Source organism: Paroedura picta, chromosome 8 (genome assembly GCF_049243985.1).
Source record: "Paroedura picta isolate Pp20150507F chromosome 8, Ppicta_v3.0, whole genome shotgun sequence".
In the NCBI taxonomy this organism is placed as follows: Eukaryota; Metazoa; Chordata; class Lepidosauria; order Squamata; family Gekkonidae; genus Paroedura; species Paroedura picta.
In genome coordinates this window covers 87,038,354-87,053,645 of record NC_135376.1, presented here as the reverse complement: position 1 = coordinate 87,053,645, position 15,292 = coordinate 87,038,354, and the positions used below count along the sequence as shown (strand labels likewise).

Sequence of the window (15,292 nt, the reverse complement as noted above, 5' to 3'; positions counted from 1 at the left end):
TTTTCAAAATTACATATGGACAACTACACCAACTGAAGTGTTAATGAGTCACATTCCTATCATACTATTTTATTATCACGCTATTGCAAGTCTACCCATATCAAAGAATTGTAAAACATTTTATATCTACTGCCAAATTCTGTGTTCATTATGATTGATGAATCCAGCTCTCCTAATATTACATTATTAATCATTTCTATTACTGAGCAAACCAAGTATATTTAAAAATATATTAGCCTTTGTATCTAAGTTCTACTTCAAAGCTTATCTGCTAATGTCTAATGACAAAATCATGCATTATATTAAGCCAAGGTCAAAACTGTAAGAAACACTTTTCACAAGGCGAAGGCATTTACATTCCCATCCCGCCTGCAATGTAACAACACTGTACAGACATCTCAAACTAAATGTACTCTTTATATGCAATCTATGTGTAAAAGAGTAGATGGAGTACACTATGACCTTACCAGTACACAGAGCTGGAACAAAGTTCTACAAAACAGAAAAAGACTTCAGATATCACCACTCACATTTTAAATATTGTTCATTGAATATAATGGGCCACCACAAAATCGCACTCCCTGTGGGATGGCCCAGAGAACTACAGCTGCAGAGATAGAAGTTGGCATAAGGCCTCATGGATAAATGGTCCTTTAGATGAACGAGTCTCAGGCCATGAAGGACTTTAAGGGTCACAAACAGCTCCTCCAACCAAACTAACAGTCAGAGTAGTTCAGCAGTGGAATAGGCTGCCTAAGGAGGTGGTGAGCTCCCCCTCACTGGCAGTCTTCAAGCAAAGGTTGGATACACACTTTTCTTGGATGCTTTAGGATGCTTAGGGCTGATCCTGCGTTGAGCAAGGGGTTGGACTAGATGGCCTGTATGGCCCCTTCCAACTCTATGATTCTATGATTCTAACAAAAAACAAACCAGCAACTAATGTAATTCCAAAGAAGAGACAATACGACAATCAATACAATTCCTTTGGGTGAAAAGAAAGACTGCTGCAATTTAAGTAACTTAAGTTTCCAAGTTGCCATTCAGGTATGTCTCTCGTCAAGTGCTTCATAGTAAATCAGCATTGAGGCTACAGTAGGAGCTATCAGTGTGGCCAGATAAGTTGATTCTATAAGACAAGGAAGCCAGAGCAGGAATCTGACATGCAAGTGGTGACCTTCCCAACTCCAAGAACCCTGTCACCATCTAATGAAAAGATCACTTTGAATCTACCCATAACAGTCTGACTGGACAGTGCTTCCTGCAGCACCACTGGACAATTTGAGTTTAAACTGGAGACCAAGTCAGATCTAAGGATTCCAACCCTTCAATGAGATCCAAGGATCCCCTGGAATTTTAGCTCTTCTCCAGGATAAAGATATCAGTTCCCCTGGAGAAAATGGCTGCTTTGGAGGGTGGAATCCACAGCATTATAGGTTCCTCCTTGCCTGAAATCCTGCCCATTCCTGGCTCCACCTCTAAAGTCTCCGGGTATTTCCCAACCCAGAGCTGGCCACTGTAGCTAGATCACAGATTTTCTTTGCAGAGAATCTAGATAAAAAAAAAACTCACAGCTAATGGCTAAATTCTCTTCTTCTGTGCTGCATGAAAATTCCAAAATTGTAACAAAGAAGAGACAGAATCTGTCCAGTGGCTTAATTAAGTATAAGAAGAAAAAAAAATTTATCTCATTTATTTAGACTTTGACTCTGCCAAAACGGTCTCTAGATTCATTTGTTTTCTGTTTTCAGTCTGGCTTTCATCAGTGGCAATGAGTCCACCCTTGTTAATGTTTGAATATAATAAGGCAAATGCTCTTGTATAACGGAGAGTCAAGGCTGTGACATTTGGAGTCACACAATATTTTTGCTGGAGGAGTTTCAGTAAACACCGCTGTACTGGTGGGAAGACTTTCACCACCAACAATACCTAGGGTTGTTAGCTCAGAGTTAGCTTGGAGATTTGGGCAATGGAGTATGAGGAAGGCAGGTCTTAGGGAGAGGAAGGATTTCAATGGGATATAATGCCATAGAGTCCACCTTCCAAACTGGCCATTTTCTTCAGGTGAACTGATCTCTGTTGCCTGGAGACCAGTTGTACAGTAGGAGATCTCCAGCCACCATCTGGAGGTTAGCAAAATTAATATTTAATTCCATAACCTTTTATCCTGAAGTCATAGTACCACTAAAAACACTTATATACTAGATACATGTATCTCTAAAAATAGTATTCGAAACTGGATTTGGTAGAAGGTTGAAAATACAATAACATGAGGTATATCTAGGAAGGCTTAAAGCGCTGGCACTACTGTAATTATATCTTCAGTAAATGAAGATAAAGCTCCATAGGTTCACCAAAACTGCCCAGAGCCATATGGAAGGGCAGTATAAAAATTTAAATACATAAATAAAATGATGTTAGCTATGTAGTGTGACAAAGTATGATATGTATTTATGATCTAAATTCAAAAAAAGTGCCTGCAACCTTTCTGTCTACTGTGGGGTCCCTCCATTGAATGTTGAACTATGACAAGTACCCTCCCACCAGTGGAATCGAGTCATGCTTTTGTTTGGGAGTTGGATTCCTTGTCCTGCCTATCAAACCTTTTACTGGATTCCCTTGTATATCTGCTGAAGGAATTTCCTCTTCTAAATCCCTTCCAGGATTGTGATCAGGATCCTCTACAAAAGACCTGTCAAAATTGTGGGAGGGTTCCCTGTGAATGAAAGGAACCTGGTTGGCTTGGTCTGTAGTCTAACCCCCTCTGTTGTCTCATATCTAGGCATGAGCCTTCGCTTGTCCTTCATACTAAGATGTTCTCTAGTGTGTCCCCAAACAAGAGGTTTTCCTGGAATGTGTTCGCAGTTATGACTGATTTTGAACTGTTGTCTGATGGCCAGGCTTTAAGCCAGAGTAGCCATCTAGTACTGTTTGATGAAGCCATTACCCTTGTATTGAACACAATGGCATCCAATGTGGCATCCAATGAAGCCACTTTGAGCAGTCGATTTGTCCCCTCCAGCAGCCTAGCATTGTCAGGGGGCAGTAACTGAATTAATTTTCAGGCCCAGATTATTGCTGCTCTATTTAATATTGGAGCCTCTTGTGGCTCCAGAGTGGTAAGGGAGCAGACATGCAGTCTGAAAGCTCTGCCCATGAGGCTGCAAGTTCAATCCAAGCAGCCGGCTCAAGGTTGACTCAGCCTTCCATCCTTCCGAGGTTAGTAAAATGAGGACCCAGCTTGCTGGGGGGTAAACGGTAATAACTGGGGAAGGCACTGGCAAACCACCCCATATTGAGTCTGCCATGAAAACGCTAGAGGGCGTCATCCCAAGGGTCAGACATGACCCAGTGCTTGCACAGGGGATACCTTTACCTTTTTTATTTAATATTGATGTTATGGTGACTGCCCTGATGTTCATGGCCATTATCCCATGGGCCCTTTGGAGAAGAGTTTCTCCCTTCCCATCTATGTGGTCTTTAACCATCCTTCACCATCCTCTGACACTAGACCTGTGGAGTGAATAGCAGCTACTGGAGCATCGACACTTGGTACTTGAAGTATCTCCTCAGTGTAGTCATGAAGAGTGTACAGGCATTTTACAAAGGTTGTAAATTGTTTATTGATTAGTGGTATCTTCCACTTGGCTCTCATACTTTTTTCAAATAAAAGTGGCATAGGGTTTGGGAAATCGGAAATTGCTAAAGTCCCAAATGGGAGGGGTTCACTCTATTTGTTATACTGTTATTCTTTATGTATCAAAAAAAAAGTGGCATAGGGTACAGTTCGGGGGCACTCTCAGTGACTGGAAAAAATTCCTCAGCTCCTAGAGCTGCCCAATTCTTTTTTGTGGCTACATCCTGAGGATCTGGCTCTGAGGACTATTTTAAATTCACTGCTGCCATCGATTTTGAAAGGAGGTATTGATAATCTTCCTGTTTGAAATTTCTGGCATATTGTTCTGGAACCTGAATGTCCTCAGTCAGTTCTTCAGCTGGAAGAAACTCTGCCTCTTCCTTTAAGGCATTGTCACTATCAAATGAATCCTTGTGTCTGGACAATGCTAGGTTCCTCTTTCATGCTGCTTTGAATAAGAATAAGAATAAGAAGTATGGACATTTGCTTCCTTTCTTGGATCTACACCCTCATAATATGAGATGGAATGTCATGGGGAAGAGGCCGTATCTAAAAGCAGCACTCCCTGACCACAAAAATCCATGATCGCTTCCCTCATTTGCTTTCTAATTCCAACATTTCTGCATTGTTGTTGTTTCCCCCTGCACCATTATTTTTCTGCATATTTTTTATCATGGCTGGCCTCATTGCTAGTTCCTGGGATGGGATCTCTGTCAATGGTATAATCATCTGAGGCTAGGAAAGGATCCTTAAAATGGCCACCAGGCAGGACTGGCCTTTGAGAAGCCCTCAGAGCGAGACCACCGCTGGCTCTTTTAGTATTGTCTCACCTGCTATGGTCAAGGTGGGCCAACTCAGGGAACCATCGCCTACAGGGGCCACTGCTTCATACTGCAGAGGGGACTGAGTCTCTGCCTTGTCCCCATCAGAAAGGAACTCATTGTCCCTATCCATATTTGCCATTCCTGTGTGGCATTAACAAAAGCTTAACAACTGGGAAAGCTCAGCAAAAGAAAAAAAAAAGCCAATTTAATATGGACGCCACACCCTTGGCACATGAAATCCCTTGAGACTGATTTGAATGTTACAGAAAAAAAACCAATTGCCCCTCACCCCTAATCCAACTCTAAAAGCAAAATTAACTGGGTTAAAGGAAGGCAGAGAGTGGAGGGAATATAGGAAAAGCAGGAATGAAAGAGAAATAATAGCCTTATCAAGATTCTCTACAGTAGAGCTCCCAGATCACTTCTCTCCCTGTCACAGGCAGGAGAAAGACTAGATAAGATAAATTTATCATGTCAACTCCCCTCCACAATGGTCAAGGATGGGCTTGGAATGGTAGGGGCCCTATCCTTACTTATCCTTGCTGGTTGAGACTTGTCACACGTGGTAGCGACTGGAATCCAAAGAGGAAAGTACTAACTTAATTATGTGTTTCTGGTGCTGAGGGGTAGAGGAGATGGAGGGGCTAAGGCCTGCTCTGGCCTTGTTTCTGCAGGCCTCTGCAGACTCCCTTTGTTGAAGAAGGACAAACTGATAGCCAGCCCAGATGTTCCCAAATCATCATTAAATAATTCTGTGTTGTCAAATCTTATGTTTTCGGGGTGGCCTGATGATGTCAACATCTGGTGGAAGTGTCTGGGTGATGTTACTTCTGGTGACATGTGACTCCTGGGGCCATGCCAGGAAGGTGTGGCCTGCTGACATCATTTCTGGGGGTTCTTAAAACTTGAAGAATGTTTCAGGGGTTTATTAACGGTAAAAGGATTGATAAAGGCTGGTTTATAATATAACATGTATTTACCTATTTTCATTTCCATTGATTACGCAATCTGATTAACTGATGCTAGAACTCAGCATTACCTACCACTACTGCCCTCAGATTTTTCACTGGATAAGTTTCTGATTAAAGGGAGGCACAAAGAGCAACACAACACAGGGAGATGCACCTGCCCCCCTCATGTCCCTTGACTCTGGGAGAAAAATACAAATTTATAGTGCTATGCAAGTACATGTGCAATCTTTCAATTTTGGGACCTTGGCAAGTACGCTCTTATAGGGTTTTTTTGTGGTGGCATAGAAAACGGGTTTTGTAGTGTGAACTGCAAAATATAGGAAGACTAGGAATTAAGCCCGCTGTGGTTTAAATACAGCGGGCACTAGCTGCCGGTGTGTGTGTGGTGGCAGCAGCTGGGCTGGTGGGCATGGCTTCCAGGGGCCGTGGCGTGTCGCTGTGGGGCCCCCCTGCAGTCAGAAAGACTCACCGTGGTGTGGGCGCACGGCAGGGCAACGGCTCTTTGCGGGCGGCGACAGCTCGGCTTGGGGCTGCCGTGTGAGCAGCTCTGCGGCGGTCCCTGGGTGGCGGCAGCCATATTGGGGCTGGCCGGCGAGGGCTGGGCTGGCCACTGGCAGCAGAGCGGCTTGCTGGCGGTCTCATAGTGTAGCCATGGAGCACTCGGAGGCTGTTGGAGCACGAGGGCTGTCTGCGGTGGCAGCGGCGAAGGCCAGGGAGAGGCAGCCAAGCGGCGAACGGTAAGGTTGGGGGGTGGGAAAGGCGCAGCCGGCGGCGGCGGGGGACAGATGTTCAGGGTGGGAAGGGCACGGGTGGGGGCGGCCGGGGAGGCATAGAAGGCGGGGAAGGGCAGTCGCTGGGCGGAGGGAAAGTGACATTTCCCGGGTCCAGTGGCGTGGGGCAAGCCTCCTCCCTGGCGGCTATCCGGCAAGGATGGTGGCTCGGGAGGACTCAAGAGTCTGCAGTGCGGCCTTCGGGAGACTTGGCCCTGGAGCGCCATTCAGAGGAGCGAAGCGGCTCCTGATGTGCTCCTCCGAGTTTTTATCCCGGACACGGCCAGCCCTAACTCCTCCCCAACAGCCCGCAGGAGCGGATTAAAGATAGTTGCTAACCTATACTTCTGGTGTTCCATATGTTGTATCTACTGGTTTTAACTTAAGCAAATAAAACAAATAGTAATAAGATACAAGCAACTCCTCCTTTCACATTAAGTAATTTTTAAGTAAACATACCCACCTTGCAACCACTAAAAATCCCATGTACCATCCATTTTTTTTTCTGTCTGCCTTTTTAAGCACTGTGGAATCCATACTGTTGTATAACTCCCGTCCAATAGAATGGGAATTTTCAGCCACAGAAACAAGAGCAGACATGCAATGGCTGCAGTGTATACAGCAGTATAAAACCTTCAGTGTAAAATCAGAATGGAAGATTTGTGTGTCTGTGCAGAGAATAATAAGTCACTGTAATATATTGCTTTATTCCAGTGAATTAAGATTGTTTCCCAGTAGGATAGGCTTAAATCTAAGTACTCTGGTTTAGTTGACAGTGGATGACAACAAAGATTATCAGCAAAGGTCCAACTGAAGAAATCAAGATTTTAGTCAAGTGCACATTAGAATTTGACCTTATAACCTTGGACCTTTTTTGGTTTTTTCTTATAATGTCATTTACAGTCCCATTTTTTTTTTGTTTTTTGTTTTGCAAGGATCAAAGGAACAGATAGAAAAAAACAGCAAGCAGACTCAAACAAGAAATCTAGATCCACATCTAAACCAATTTTCTTTTTCTTCTACATCTGCACTTTTTATTTTTATTTTAATTATTTTCCCCCTTTCTCATCTTCAAGATCACTGAACCGTATTTCAGCCAGCAGATTGGCTATTACAGGTCACTGGAAGAAAGTGTGGGTGTGAAGTGGGCATGATACATGAGATTCCACAGGATTCAATTATGTGCCTCAATAAGTCACTCATCTTTTTAAAGTTATGACGATGCACTATATATTGCAAAAAAAAGAGGAAAACTTCACTGCTGCCTGGCTGGTTATGATTTTATCCTGCAATTAGACAAATTGGCTCTGGGAGTATCACAATATCAAATTCAATTTTTACAGCTACACATCAATCACAAACATTCACCTAGAGAATGATTTGGCCTTCTTGTCAATAATACACACTGGTAATAAGTTGCTGTGCATGACTTTTATGGGCAAAATAACCCACAATTGCTGAATTATTGTACTGCAAATATTCTAAAAATCAAACATTAGTAACAGAAAAATGCAGTGTACTCAACCACCAACCCATTCTTTGAGGCTCTTTTTGTTATTGCCTGATCCAAGTAGGAGACATAAGCATATCTCTAGCTCAGTGAACTGCATACCCAGTTCTGCTCCCCTAGGCAATAACTCCTCCTTAAAAACTGCCAATCCCCTGGCTATAAGACAGAGTGATTGGATTCAGTCCCCACCATACATCTTTAGCTTTTTTAAAACTGTAATCCCATCTTAATTTTCCCAATTTGAGGACAATGTGAATGATTCACATACAATTAAGCATTAAGCATCTGTTTCACTTAATATTTCTCCTTGGAGGAGGACTGTGTCTCATGGCTTAAGGACTGCTCAGAGCTTAACATCCACTCAAGGCAGTTGCCCCACCCCTGAGTGCCTCCTCCTCCAATCAGCTTGACTGTCTGTCCAGCAGCCAGCCAATCACCTTCCGTCCTCTACCCCTGACAACCCCCTTCCACTTCCTTCTGAGGCTTCTGGCCAGAATTACAGGGACATGTTATCTCAGGGAAGGGGATCCTTTTATACCTCCCTTCCAATAATGCTGAGGGTAATGCCATGCACCTAGCCAGGGTAAAGGCTCTTCTGTGAGTGTTACTTTCCAGAGTATAAAAATATGAGGCAGGAAAAAGAATATATCTGTTACTGAGCGGTGACCTAAAGATGGGGGAACTAGAAAGGTTTTCTTGCCGCTCAGTATTTTGAATTCTTTGTTTTATCATTTTTTAACTGAGTCCATACCTGCCAAAAGTAAAGCACATGAGGAAAAGCCAAGTCATTCAATCTTACGTCTAACCAACACTAACCAGCTAAATTGAAAACTATCCTCTAAAATTAAGGGTAGTAGACTGGGATTGAAAATCAACTTTAGCCAGAGATGGAGAGAGGAATGGTGAGCTCCCTAACAGCTGCCTGCAGCCTTTCCAGGAACTGGGGGGAGAGGGAGGCCATCTGCAGAGCTCTTCCATTCCACCCCCCAAATCTAACGCCCGTTGTATTTCTGAATGCTTGTCCCCTAGTTAGATATAAGTCTAAGTAACATTGGGAGAGATATGTAGCCCAATCTTTTGCATCTCTAGTCAGAAATAAGCCTGACTGAGATCCATGGAGGTTACTCCGAAGCTTGCAGAAGAGTGAAATGCTGGATCTTGCCCAATATCCCCTGCAATCTGCCAGATTTATTAGCATTCTGTTTGCATTACATTACATTTAATGGGGCCTGCTTACATCTCTTTCATCCTGTTAATACTGACAAATAGATGTCTTAAAGCTGTTCGTCAATATTTCAAAAATAACATTAGCCAAATGACTTGATTACATACAGCTGTTACCTGAATTACTGTGAAAACCAGAGGAAAAAAGATGGATTCACTAAGCACTATATAAATTCTAATATTCCTAATACCAGTGAATTATTACAGTTACTTCTACCACCATTATCAGACATACATTAAACATCCATTTAGTGCCAACTATGGTCAAATGCATGGCCAGGAACTACTTTGCTTGGTTTAACTGACTGCCTCTGATGAAAATTAGGGGTAGTGCCCCAATTTTATCTTGCTGGATGTTGACAGGGAAGACTATATTTTCCTTGTAGCATTTCCTGGTTCCTTCTTAGAGGAGTTGCTCAATTACAATTCATTTCCCCTCCTCTTTAAATGAATAGCATAACAGGACAGGGCTGCAGTTGAGAAGGGAATGGGTTTTAAGAGGGAAGCACCTACCATTCTCACAAGATTCTGTTGTAGTACAGCTGTGGTTTCTCCATGAGGGTTTTCCAGAATAGCGTGGCAACTTTGGAAAAGCAGCTTCCATTGCTTAGTTAGTCATTCCAATAATGGGTACAATTTTACATTTATTTGTATACATCAAAATTATGAGAGTCAAGGATTTCCATCATTACTTCTTGCAACAGAGTTGCCAGCCTTCAGAGAAGACAAGTTGTTGTTGTGGGAAACTCAGACTTCTGGGAAGTCTTCAGTTCCCTGCCCCACATAGAACCAGTTACTGAGGTCAATGCCTGGCACAGTATGGAATCAAATTTCATATAAGCAATCCATGATGGAAGTTTTGCCATATGTCTTTCTTGACATTCCATGGTGTAACTTTTCTTGCCTTTGGCCTGCAATCTGTTCAGTCACTCACTGATTATGTGGGCTCCCACGACCCTTTAGAGTTATGTCTATAATTTTGTAGCCAGCCCATCCTGTGCTATATCTTTAGTGTGAAAAACCATTCTCTCTGCCCCATTGCCTTGGAAACTATCTGGGAGTCCTCGAAGCCCAGATGGCTGTTTCATCCACATGCCTGGTGCTGGGAGGGGCTTTGGGTTCATAAGGGGGTGCTTGCATAGAATCCCCAGTCTTAGCAAGGACCCCGTGATGAGTTAATAATTTCTCTTTCTTGTCCTAAATGAAGCCTAGTTATTGAGAGCAATTGGAGATTCTCACAATCCCAGTAACATACATGTGGGTCTGGATGCTAGTCAAAGCACACTAAACTATGGTTACCACCAAAAGGCCCTTGCCAGAGTTGACAAAATACCATGTGGGAAAGAATATCTGAAACCCTTCAGCACCCATCATTTACATGTTAAACCAATGTATTGATGCTATGGATCCCAAGAGGCAACCTGATAATTCCACATACTTTTGCAGGCTATGTGTGAGATGGCATAAAACTGATCTTATTTCTGTAAAAGCAACTAGAAGGAAGTTAATGCTGTCTTGGGACCCAGAGAATGAATAAATTATGTTTCTCATTACATCTTTCATTAGTCATATCATTACCCACCCATCGGCAAAATTTCCAAAGAATAATTTCATACCTGGATCCCTTCTGAGGATAACTGCTGCACAAAGCTAATAAACACAATTGCCATATGACAAAGAGTTTGCATCATTCTTATTTAATGGTATTATGAATAAATTAATTCTCAGATCACTATAGTAAACATGCCTCGTATTGCTGTCATACCTCCTTTGGAATGGGAACTAAGAACAGCATATTTCCTAACACAGATCTGTCTTTTTGTTAAATGTGTCTGAGCACATTTAGCAATTTCCTCTCCTTCACTATGTTTTAATGTCGTCAGCATTTCAAGATATATTTTGCGACATGATTCTTAATAATAGATTTATTTTTAATGCCCAATGCAATGTACAGTCATTACTCGAATAGCTACCTTCATTATACTAATTTGATCACTGCTTTGTTCAGACATGACTTCAATAATACAAACTCCCCATAACCTGTTCCATTGTCAGCTTAATGCAGATGTCAATCAGACTGAAATCTATGAATTTAGGGCCATAACATTTCCCACAGCACACAAAGGCGAGTATACAAGTGTCTTATAAATAAAAAAATAAATAATTCTAGCCTGCCCTCCAATGCAGCTCAGGGTGGGCGACTATGCCATTAAAACAATAAATTAGGCTAAAACATGAACATGGTCTAGTTTCCCCAAACTAATAATGTGCATAATGTTTTATTAATTTATTAATAAATAATTATTTATTCATTAATATATTTTAAAAAAAATGTTTCTATTATTGTGTTCAGATATACTTTGTGCACCTTACAGAAGCAGCAAGAAGGAAAGCATGAGTCATATCTTCCTTCTCCTCTGCTTCTGGATAACATGCTAAGGTAGAATTAATAGGAAATATATATATATATACCCCACTGCTCAACTAAGAGGTTTTTTAATGAGTTAACCACACTCGGGTGGCCAATAAACCATAGAGTGTAAGGTTCAGAAATATTTCCACCAGTAAATTAACAGTACAATGGCCTATCATAAATCCATGTGATAATCATAAACAGTGTGAATCAGAGGGGGGGGGAGGGCGCAACTAAATACTCTTTGAAAAAAGTAACACAAAACTGAAACATAACCAGGCAACCAACATTCTAAAAGCGAAATTCAAGGTAGATAACAACTAGCAGGACATTTTTTTTAAGTTGAAGTATAATTACTGAAGAAAAGATGAAGAAGAAGAGTTGGTTTTTATACCCTGCTTTTCACGGCCCTAAGGAGTCTCAAAACACCTTACAATCGCCTTCCCTTCCTATTCCCACAACAGACACTCTGCAAGGTCGGTGACAAGACTGCTTGGTCAGAACAGCACTATCAGGACAGTGACGAGCCCAAGGTCACCCAGCTGGCTGCATCTGGAGGATCAGGGAATCAAACTCGGCTCACCAGATTGGAAGCCGCTGATCTTAACCACTACATCACACTGGTCGTCTCCTTCTGATGGGCTTGGAAGAAATGGACACTGCCTCCCTGCTTATGTAATTATTTTATTTTCTTTATAATTAAATTTGTATACCACCACTCCCAGGCCTGCTGGCTACTTTGCACTATACTCAGAAGCACTGGGGAGAGGAAGTGAAACACACCCCTGCTTCCTCCCTCACCGTATCTATGGAATGTGTAAACATGCCTCTCAAAAACAGCTGTCTCCCTCACACTCTTTCCATGCTACAGTCAGATATTTATGGCAATCAGTAGCAATTTCCTTAAGCTAGGTCTGGGTATCAACACACTGCCTACTGTTACTATGGGGACTTGCCGTGTTATTAGCATTCTACAATTTTGTATCCAAGAAGTGACACACCTACATGATTGTTCTTTCGCTTTAAATGGCTTGGGTTAATGAAAGCAGAAAGGCTCTCCCTAAGACAGCAAATGTGGACAAATCATGTCATTTGCTAGACACTTTCCATTAGTACCCCAGTTCCCAGAATGAAGAGGCTCTTTTCTAATATAGGAACGGACCCATTATCAAACTTTTAAATGTGACATGCCTCTGTTTTCCCTGAAAGTGCCAAATCTGAAATATGAGGTATTTGTATTGTGCTGAGGTAATAGAATCCTCATCAAGAGCCCTATAAATATGAGATGTAACAACGAGGAAGTAGAACTCCTCCCTTAGGAGCTGAAAGCATTAGCAGTTTAGAACAGAAGCAATGAAAAATGACTGGCTAACAAAGATATTTCAGGGCTTGGATATGACGGAAGTTTAGACTCTCGGTACAGGCATTAATCTCTCTCAGGAAATGCCTTTTGCAACAATTCATTTGTTACCTCTATTTCTATTTTCCCCCACAAACCATTTCCCTGGATAGTCCTCCTCAACATAAACATAAGCAATAATTCCCAAGAACTACTGCTCTGAAAAATTAAAAACACATGCACAACGTTAAACATCAAATGAATGACAACAGGGTTATTCTGATATAATGAGGGTTAAAAAAAAATAGATAACCCAGCACTACTCAGTTCAACATGAATCCAGCAACAGGCATGGTCTTTGGCTGAAGTCATAGCTGTAAAGGTAAGATGCAAAAACTATAGGCATTAGGCTAATGGAAATGCAACATTTATTTCTTAATTAATGGTATGTCAGTATCCACAAACAGAACTAAGCACTGTAAACTCATGTTAAGAATTCAACATCCCAGGTTCATTTTCTGTGGAGAGGGACGGTGGCTCAGTGACAGAGCATCAGCTTGGAATGCAGAAAGGGCCAGCTTCAATCCGCAGCATCCTCAGTTAAAAGGACCTGACAAGAGGTGATGTTAAATACATCAGGTGAAGAGTCTGGGAGAGCTGCTGCCAGTCTGAGTGGAAAATACTGATTAGGGATGTGCTAATAAACAAATAAGCAAACAAACCAGTAATTTTTGAGTTCACGTATATTGAACCCCCCAAATATTGATATTTCCTAAATTCCAATACTAGTATTCAGTAAATATGTGGAAATCCTGAATTTGTTCAGTGGGTAATTGATCTGGGTATATCTAGGGCTTATAAAGTTTCAAAACGATTGGGTCAGGGGATTCAATTCTATGGGCCCACAAGGAAGATGTCCCATTCTCCATTAGTGCCAACGGAAGGGGGAAAGATGATTAAAGGGATTGTGGTCTCTTTAAATGTCTTCTCCAAGCTGTAACTTCAGCTTGGAGTAAACGCCAAAGGCATTTAAAGTGCTTGCAGTCCCTTTAATTGCCTTCTCCAAGTTGAGAGTTCCCCTGGAAGGCTTTTAAAGGTTTAAAGAGATTGCAATCCTCTAAAATGCCTTTTAACTATCTGGCAGACTGACTCTTTCCAAGATTTGACTGTGCAGAAGCTGGGTAGAACTAAGGGGAAAAGGAAAGCCTACACCTTATTAGGAGGCTGCATTCTGGCACTAATTGTGACTTGTTCTGCTTGGTCTTGCCTAGCCCTATTGCTAGGTTCAGTCTCGTACCCACAACTGAAGAGCTTATGCCAAAGTGATAAATTTTATATTCAAGAATACTTTTCGAGTTAAGCCAAAGTGATGTGATAATTTCGGCATTTAATTTACATACTCAGATAATGAATTGCCACCACTGATGAAGATCAGGAAAGTGGGATAAAAAATACCTGGGACCCTGTTTTGGTTGCTGACAGATTGGACAGTAAGAGAGACAGCCAATAAAACTTGGAGAAAGAGTTATATTTTTGCCAGTTTGATTTCACTTTCATAGTCATATTTCCTATGAAATCTACAGTGTATTTCTTCCACGGCAAGGAAGGCAGATTCCCATCTCTGCAGTAGTTCAACCGCCATCTTTAAAGATCTCGCCAGTGGTCCTAATTAGCTGCTGCCTTGGACACCTCACCAGCCAAGCCGCCAAAACCTTGTCCCTTCTGCTCTTCTTCCCTCCCCAGCCCACTGGTCAACCCACTTGTCAAACAGCCCTTTCCTTCCCCATTCACCACCACCTCTGCCTCGTGGGGAAGCATCTTCTGCTGAAGGGAAGGCAGCACATTCCCCATTGGTTGCCTCCAGTGACTGACAGGCCGAGGAGTGGTGAGTAAAGAGTATGTTGCTCTCTCCTGTGCCTTTCCCCCTGCCAGTGAAGAGGGGAAAAGGCGAGAGGCAGCTGTTCTGACCGAGCAGTGATATCAGGGCTCTCTCAGCCTCACCCACCTCACAGGGTGTTTGTTGTGGGGCGAGGAAAGGGAAGGGGATTGTAAACCACTTTGAGACTCTTTCTGGTAAAGTGGTATATAAGAACCAACTCTTCTTCTTCTTCTTCTTCTTCTTCTTCTTCTTCTTCTTCTTCTTCTTCTTCTTCTTCTTCTTCTTCTTCTTCTTCTTCTTCTTCTTCTTCTTCTGTGTCCCCCCCAATATAGCATTAAATAATTTAAACTTTTATTGTATGAGAACATATTCTAACATCCAATAAAGGTAAACCTTTTCTGAGCAGATTTTACTTAATATTAACTTCCATGGCATTAAGCCATTTTTGCCATTATTCCTATATTCCCTATTCTAAAATAAACTACTATTTAGATACAAGAGGACTAATTGCCTTCCAGTTATTTTAGCAATCACTTAACACTCATTAAAAAATTTACAGACATTTCCAAATCCATATCTCCGACTAAATCTTTCAAGGTAGTTATTTGTGTTTGATGGAATATAATAAGAGTAATCTGCTTAATAGGATTCAAGAGCAAATTCCAAAGCATCTTGTTACATTTCTACCAGTCGTGCAGAAAAAGAAAATGCCACTTTTCATTCACACA

At 41.9% G+C, this 15,292-nt stretch overlaps 1 long non-coding RNA gene across 2 annotated transcripts in view; it reads right to left on the bottom strand.

The window, feature by feature from the left end:
• Positions 1-15,292, bottom strand: part of LOC143842691 (uncharacterized) — an 87,299-nt gene that overhangs the window by 47,019 nt on the left and 24,988 nt on the right. The window contains exon 3 of one of the 2 annotated variants that reach the window (XR_013233295.1): positions 13,135-13,295. The exons of the other annotated variant lie outside the window; for it this stretch is intronic. This is a non-coding gene — a long non-coding RNA (uncharacterized LOC143842691). Of the gene's footprint in view, positions 1-13,134; positions 13,296-15,292 lie in introns of those variants that run through there. 2 annotated transcript variants of the gene reach the window in all.